The sequence below is a fragment of the Haliaeetus leucocephalus genome, unplaced genomic scaffold, assembly GCF_000737465.1.
Source record: "Haliaeetus leucocephalus isolate CR32 unplaced genomic scaffold, Haliaeetus_leucocephalus-4.0 Scaffold428, whole genome shotgun sequence".
In the NCBI taxonomy this organism is placed as follows: domain Eukaryota; kingdom Metazoa; phylum Chordata; class Aves; order Accipitriformes; family Accipitridae; genus Haliaeetus; species Haliaeetus leucocephalus.
In genome coordinates, this window is record NW_010972864.1 from 8,274,569 (window position 1) to 8,283,700 (window position 9,132).

Sequence of the window (9,132 nt, forward strand, 5' to 3'; positions counted from 1 at the left end):
AGCAGTGGAGAAATTGTTGTGACCCATTTTATATAATAAATATGTATTCATGAATCTTTCCTAACTACTTGATTTTTTGTTCTACTCAGATACTGATTTTAGCATCTCCTGTAATCTTTGTGGGTTTTGTCATCCCAAGAATTTGCCTTGGGCAAGACCTCATTCCCAGTGGCATCAGTATAACTCTGTTTGGACCAAAAAAACACTTTCTGTTTTCGTCTCTGCATATTCTGAACAAAGGTTTTTTTTAACTATGCAGGGAAAATAACATTTAAGTGAATATAATGAATGTGAAAGATTAGGAACACAATTTATCATCCAAGAACAGAATCATATTAGCAATATAAACTGTTGGACAGTACTCTTTTCTGTACACAGGTAAGTGGTTAATATTCTGAGCCTAAAAGTACTGTTACTTTAGTCACCTCACATGCATGCAAAAATCAAATTAATTCTTTGTTTATTTAAAAGGCATTCTTTATCTAACAATTGCCAGAGTAGGATACCCAAAGTTACATTTTTTCCTACTGGTTCCTCTTATTTTCATCAACCATTATATGCTAAGGATTTATTCAGAGACTTATTCATCAGGTTGAATAAGAACTTGTGTGATGAGAAGGCTTTGCTACATCTTGCAGTATTGTGGCTACCTTCTTTGTATCAGGTCACCCCAGGTAAGCTATTCTGATTAGAATCTCTCAGCATGGAGGGGTGAGGGAGAAAGGAGAGGAGAGAAGAGAGGAAAGGAGAGGAGAGAAGAGAGGAGAGGAGAGGAGAGGAGAGGAGAGGAGAGGAGAGGAGAAGGGAGGGAAGGGAAGGGATGGGAAGGAAAGGAAAGGAAAGGAAAGGAAAGGAAAGGAAAGGAGATTATTATACAAATTTCAAGCTAAGGTCTTGTAAGAATTTTAAGGGAAAGGTACAAAGTACTATCTTTTTGTCACCCCACTACTAATAGGATTTAGCTCTAGAAGTGAAAACATCAAATAGAACAAGACACATTCTGGTTATATCACAGTGTTGCTCTAGTTTCTCCATCCCTTATGTTTACATTCTAGTGTATTGAATTAGTATAGGACAGTAGAAGACTGTATGGTTTGAAATTTGATATCAAATATTGAATTTCATCTGCATGTGAATTACATCTATCTGTTAACATGTCTGAGTATTTTGCATCAGTTATAAGATGCCTCATTCATTTTACCTCGTGTGGGTTATGAACAGTTTTGTAGGGATTTATGCATGTTTTACTTAGCTAGCATTAACAGCTACTAGTTGAAATATGAAGACTAGATTCTGTATCCTTCTATTTTATTTGAAGGCAAAGAAGAAGAATGGAGACCATAAAGTTTAGACAAAGACCACTACAATAAGGGAAGTTTGCCTTTATTTTCTTTATGCACTTTATAAAACAGTGGAAATTACACTAACTTTCAGAAGAATATTAGCATTGGCTTTCTCATGTTTTCACTTTCCCAATATGCCCAGCATACTCAGGGACCATAGACACACTATATTATGGTATTTAATAGTACAGAAGAGCTTATATATACAAAATGGATTTATGTATATATACATATTTAGTTCAGTTAGCCTATATTTTCCAGTTTGCAAGGAACCTGGTTACTCTTTCAACACATTTTTGTGGTAAAATAACTGCTGTTAAATAAATAGACATGAATTTCAGAAATAGAACCATTTTAATTTACTTTTCAAAAAAGGAAATACCTTTGCTGAAGGGTGAGCATACCTCTGCCAAAAGGACAGCTTTCTCTTTGGAAGCAGATCTGATGAAGCCAAGCTTCTGGGAATGTTCCACGTTGGAAATCTTCATCTCTGATAAGTGAAAACTTGATGCATGAAATTTGCTTTGGGTTAGAATCAGGTGGAAAAAAATCTCATATTTGTGAAACAGAGTCATCTCATATATTGATGCTTACCTGAATCCTTAGAAAGCCTGAAACAGTAGTTCTGAAGTAAGGTTTCTCAGGAGCATGCACAAATGACAATGGTTTGTGTATGTTATTTTCCTCAAGCTTAGCATGCCAGCCCTTAGCTAGTCTGTTCTGCTTCCCTTAGGGGTAGGTCCAAGACTGCCCTGGTAGTAGGCATGCAAAAAAGTTATTTCTTGCCTGGCCATAACCTGTTCTCACTCTTCCCATTGTCAAACGGTGTCTAAATATTTAGGTAACTATCACTACATGAACTATGCACAGGGCATGTTTTCAAACATTTATTCAAGCTGCTAAAAATCAGCACACGTGCATGCACACATATTCATATATTGTCAGCCAAAGCAAGACTACAAAGTCTCCTAATGTGACCTAAGGTATATGCCTGTTGCACCTGAATATTAACCGAAACTCAGCCAAGTACAAACTCTAATTCCACAGAAAGGAAAAGTATCCTAGAAAGACAACAAAATATACTTTATCAAAGTTTTCCATTCTATGAAGTTTCCTGTAAATAGAGTCATTTTGGACCTCAGATATGGGGAGCCTGGCTGAGATAAGACCTTGTGAAGTTTCATCTTCCCTCCATCTCACAGTTCACCTCAGATTGTTATGCTTCATATACCATTGTGTTCTCAGTGAAATTAAGACAAACTCTAAGAAAGTCTGTGTTTTCAGATATTGGCTGCAAAATCAAATCTTATATGTGAAATGGTCTTGAAAGAGAGAAAGGGTTATATATTACCTGCAAGTGTTTGAGGAGGGTGGAGCAAAAGGGTATATTTACGGGGAATGTGCTTTTTAAAACAAGGCCATTGTAACCTTTAAGTCATATTACCTCAGTTCTGTTGCTTTCTATGTGTCATCTTTTCTTTGTTTATTTTATTTTTTTTTAATAGCAGATTGTCTATTTTGCAAAAAAATAAGGCAAAAATAATGACTATTAATTTCTTCCCCGCGTTTCTGTTCCTTTCATCTGTAAAAAATGGCTTCTTTTCACACAGGCCTCAGGATACTCGATGAGAGTACTGGTAACACTCTCTCCATGCCCATCTAATATAAGTGGGAGGAAGACTGTCATCCATGCACTTTAAGTGACAGCTGTGCATCACTGGGAGCTGATGCAGCCCATCAGTCTGTCAGAATATGGCATTTGGCAACCAATGTTTCGAGGTATATTTGGAGAAGTGACTTCTGTTCTCTGTTATTCCAAAAGGATTCAAAGGATTACCTGAAGGCACAGAAAATTCCTCGATAATCAAGAAACTGTACACAGCAAGGACATATAAACTGAGGTAGTGAAGATTTTTTCTCTCTCAATCACAAGCCAAGCGATTGGCTTATGACTTGGTCCCTCTGACAAACTGCCTCTGGCTTTGATGGTATTTCTGTTACGTCCTCTCAAGGCTCTCTGTGACACTGCTATGTAATAAACACAGCAAATAAATATTAACCTTCCCCCTATCTTTAAAACCAGTAGACCAAAACATTCTGTCTGAGACTCCTACTGATTGTAATCAAAGTCAAGGGGTTTTTTTGAGTTTTGCTCTTGAAAAGTGACTGCAGTTTTGGCCTTGCTGTTTTTATAAAGCAAGATGTTAAGAGATTCTGATGAGAAAAGGCCAGTTAAAATTACTATTATTTAAGACTATACAACTAACTCAGGAAAAATAAGTAACTTCTAATTCTTTTTTTAATATGCTTGAGACAGTGTCTGATCAAAATTATACATCACCAAATGTATACTCTGTCACATAAATAATCAAGAAAAATACAATGATGGTTAAACTTAGACATGTGCATATTTAACCAATGCTAACTATTAATTTTCATTCTGAGTATATTATGAATAGGACCAGTAATGCAGGTGGACAGGCACCTCATACTTCAATATGATTTAATTATTGAAGAACATTAAGTGGGTATCTTCCTAATTCAGTGCGCTTGTCAGTAAAAATACTCATCTATGACATTTAATTTAATTGAGTTGTCAGCAGCAATATGTCAAATCACTGATATATGTAAGACACCTCCATATTTAAGTAATTTTGCTGATTGGGCCAACATTTTGTGCTAATGAATACATAGGCAAATCAAACTGCAGTAGGAGATGAATGTGCATACGCCTTCTGCTAACTCTCCAGGTACATCTTAGATGTCACTTGAAGCGATTATTTTTCATATCTCAGAATCACCTCATTTTATAGGAAAGCACAGAAATTGAATGAATTTGTATATGAATCAAGGAAACTTCAGAATTTGGCTCATACTGATGTAAAAAAAAAAAGGGAGGATAAATCACATAAGTATACAGCTGACTGCTGTTCTGTGTTCAGATCATCACGACTGGATTCACTGAAAACTCCTCACAACTACAATTAGATAATGTGTAAAAGATGCAGTTCTTCTGAAATCAAACAGCATTTCAGATCTCTGAAATTATTTACAATTATTTATTGTATCCTAACTGCTATGTGCTCCAATTATACAGCCTGTATCACATATTTAATCTTTAACAGGATGTGCTTATGAGTAATGTTTAATGTGCAAAACTTATTTTCCATTCTATCATTTATATGATTGAATACTGTATGAAAAAATGTAATTATGTTGGTTCACTTACGTCATGGTTTAACCCCAGCCATCAACTAAACACCACGCAGCCGCTCACTCACTCCCCTCCACCCACTGGGATGGGGGAAAAAATCGGGAAAAGAAGTACAACTCGTGGGTTGAGATAAGAACAGTTTAATAGAACAGAAAAGAAGAAATTAATAATGATAATGATAACACTAATAAAATGACAACAGTAGTAATAAAAGGATTGGAATGTACAAATGATGCGCAGTGCAATTGCTCACCACCCACCAATCGACACCCAGCGAGTCCCTGAGCGGCGATCCCCCGTCCCCACTCCCCCCAGTTCCTAAACTAGATGGGACGTCACATGGTATGGAATACCCTGTTGGCCAGTTTGGGTCAGCTGCCCTGGCTGTGTCCTGTGACAACTTCTTGTGCCCCTCCAGCTTTCTCGCTGGCTGGGCATGAGAAGCTGAAAAATCCTTGACTTTAGACTAAACACTACTTAGCAACAACTGAAAACATCAGTGTGTTATCAACATTCTTCTCATACTGAACTCAAAACATAGCACCGTACCAGCTACTGGGAAGACAATTAACTCTATCCCAGCTGAAACCAGGACAACTTATTATTTTCCTGTTCATATCATACAAGCAAAAATAAATCGGTCCTCCATATTAAAAGTAACAGAATACAGACTTTCTTTATGTGTTAACTTTCAACAAGAAAAAAAATATGTATGTGAGAATTTATAAATAAATTCTGAAACAGTTAAAGTTGATAGAAATTTGCTAATCCAAATGTCTGGAAACAGCAGAGTTTACCAACCTACATTAGTTAATAGGAGGTGGAACTTGTTTTAGAGCTTTGTGTACAGGCTCCTTAGCCGTACACTTGCAATGTAAAGGATTGTAGGTACTTGGCACTGGACAAGAAAGAATAGTATGTCTCCATTGCATACAAAACTAGGTGCATAAATGGAATTTTTTGAATTGTTTTGTTAAGAGAATGCATTCATAGCTAAAACATGTTGTTGGTTGTGTTTTTTTTCAAAATTTGGACATGGCTGGAGTTGATAAAAGCAATAAACTGTTTATCAGTGTACTCAGGTTTCAGAATTGTCACACTAAAAACTACATTTAAAAATTTCTGATTTGTGCAGATAATAATCCAATTAATTCTGCTATTATGACTGGTGTAAAAGCAGCAGATAATCCCGATCTTTAGTAATTTAGCAGTAGTATGTGACTCATTCAGATTTAAGAGCGATTTCTCTAAGGTACTTCACTGACCTGGTGCATATCACAACTGTAGCAGTCCATTGGGATAACAATTGTGTTTTCTGTTATAAACCAAAGTAGAAAATCCAGGATGCACAGTCTATTTCCTTATTACTATGATGCTACTAATGCCAGGTTGATTTTTTCTGTATTTCAGTTTCCTACATTATAAATTTCCCATGTTGGCCATTAACACAACCCATCAGTATAGGACATCTGTATTTTGATGGCACCTGGGACACTGAAGAATTGTAAATAAATACTTTTTAAAAGTTTGTTATAACCTTGTGGCAGGTGCACGAGGCCCGACAAGAAACAAAACTTCTTCTGACAAGGAGGAGAGGAAAAAGAACCCAAACCCTAGAGGCCGCAGGTTGAAAGCCAGACTGACCAATTTGACACGCACCAGGTACATGGAAGTGTTGACCTTTTGGCCAATGGGGATTAAAATGACCACAGACCAGATTCAACAAGGGTATAAATTGGGCCTTGCTGAAGGACATTTTGAGTCAGTCCTTCTCAGAGCAGCAGGTCTGCAGTCGGGGACTCTCCCCTTGGGTCAGAACACTGCCCGAGGTAACTCCTCGAGGTTGGGAGTCCTCATCTTTTAGGTGAGTGATATGCACATTTTGAGTCATAATTTTAAATCCTAAGAATTCTTAAGTTGGCTGTGTAGTACTAATTCCCCTTACATCATTGAGCCTGTGGTTCACTAATCAGAGTTCACTTATTGGAGTTCTAACTAACATTTTTACTGAAGAATAAATCTGATTTGTAACATCTGTTGGATTTGATTGTGTGAGCCTCTGTAACAAACCTGTATGTTCTGTATGTCGTGTTTGGGAAACAATAGATCATTGGAAAACAGCCTGATTTAAAAATCTATCAGCCTATGTAAAAATTTATCCATGATATAGTTTCCTTTATGCTAAGATATATATCTGAGGATCATTTTTGTCATTTATGAAGCATAATTTCTTGCTCCATGAAATTAAAACTGGTTTGTTTCCAGTTATACCACAGTTCCTCCCCAGCCTTTGAGCATCACATCCTCAATCATAGTGATCATGAAAAAAAATATTTTTGCTGGAAAAACCCAAGGTAATAGTATTTGCTTGCATCAATATCTTTGGATCTCAACCATAGCGATAGAACTTACATTAGTCTTTCTAATTTCCATTAAAGCTAACAATTTATCCATGTGAAATGAAATTTCAGTTAATAATGTTTACAAAACAAGCTGGTGGAGAGGCTTGCTTTACTTTATCACATGCGTTTTTACCATGTCATATTGTGACTGTAGGAGGAAAAGCCACAGTCTGCTTCCCCAAAGTGATATCTGGCACAATACCCTTTCATTTTAAAAGCAAAAATCAGGCTTCATACATGATGTAAAAACTCAGTCTAACATGACTACTGGACATGCCTATCACTGGGAGAATTATATCTATTTTATCTTCACCACACCCAGTGTTAGAAAACGGGAGAAGTAGTATTCATCATGACGGATTTGTTTTATTAAATAAAGAATAAATTAATATTGATATTTCTTTATAGAATGAACAATAATGAAGAGCTTTAAAGCTATTTCCAGAGTTTTGGAGAGTGGCTAGGGGGAGAGCTCAGGGGCACAGTTCTCACACAGCAAATTCAAGTGCCAGAATGTTGTTTGGCAGCTGACCTTCACATTCAGCAGGAAACAAACGTACAAACCTTGCAGCTGCTTGGCACGTGTCAGTTTGCCATTTTTCCTCCTTTGTAGGAGATCTTCAACCTTCCAAATCCTTCTCTCTCGATGCTACCACCTCATCCTGTGGCCTGAACACTTCCACGCAGGCCACTTTGCCCAGGAGGAAGCATAGCAGTGCGTGCCGGGGTAGGTGCCTGGGCTAATTGTCTACCTGGCAGAGAGCAGGCAGGTGTCTGGATGTGAACATGAAGTGGCTCGTGCAGAACAGGTCTAGCTGTCTCTGTATGCTCAAAGATCTCTCTGTTCCCTGTTGACACCTCTTCAAATTTAAAGGTACTGGCTTCAGACAGAATTATTACTAGGAAATGGGATGAGCATCTACAGATTTATAGGTACAGAAGCTTGGACAACAAAGAGCCTAGATTTTTGCAAACCGTTGTAAATAACTGAACGAAGATATCAATAGAGGCAGGAAGGAATGAGGCCACACCACTGTTCCTTCAGGTATCTACCGTCAGGACACTCACTAACCAAAAGCATTTTATGCCCATCCCAGAAAAATATGATAGATAATGTATTCCAAGATGAATTAGACTTTCCCAGCATAGGAATGAATATTGGCATTTGAGACCAAAGTAAAAATTGTGTCATCAGCTGAAGTCAGCTGCAGGTATCTGGCACTAAAATAAAATATTCTCCCTGTGTAACTTAACCCATTGGCTGTCTCAGCTAAAAAATCAGATAAAAAATGGGGGCCATGGCCTCAGAGTAAGGCAGCACAGCTCCACTGACTAAGCCAATTTAGACCATCTGAGGCTAGGGTTCTGTGAAGCTGAAATTGTTCACTTAATTAATGGACCAACTGTCTAGCTCTTATCTAACCTGGACAGCAACCAGTCTCTTTTGTTGTCAAATGCCAGCACGAAGTCCACAACCATAAGCATCTGTAATTTAGCATGTAATGAGCTGAGACACAGTACCATAATTTTTGCTACCTTGTTATATGACTTAACTGTGCAATTCAATGCAAGGATTGTTTTCTGAGTTTTAAATAATATAGAAACACTAGCCTGAGGAGGAGGAAGTGAAAGGACTGTGGAATCTGTTAGCAGCATCTGTGTTTGGACCCCTGACAGCAAATGGAGGAGCAAAACACTTGCTATTTCAATACTAAGTGCAACGCTCTGCTTGAATGGGGAAGTCAGGGAGATAAAAGGTAATCTTTAATGATGTACACTTCTAAATTAATGCAACTACAAATTCTACTATAATGTATAAAGGGATTTACTTACACTCTGATAACTGCTTATAATAATAGATTCCTAGATTGCTAGTTTTTATTTGATAGTATGAGTTTTTGCCCCTATAATTCCTCTTGGTGCTGACTAGTGCTAGTAGTTATGCAGTAGTTTAAATACATTACAGCTGTTTTCACTTTCCATTAAGGTAGTTACTGACTATTTAAATGCATGTCTAATGAATTCCACTTATGAATAGCAACACCATAAAAGGGGTCTATTTCTAAACAACACCATCGTTCCCAAGCATTGTGCGACAGCATTTGTATGACTATTTAATTATTTTGTGAGCACCCATGGAATTTGTCATGAGCTTTAGACAATATTAGTGTAT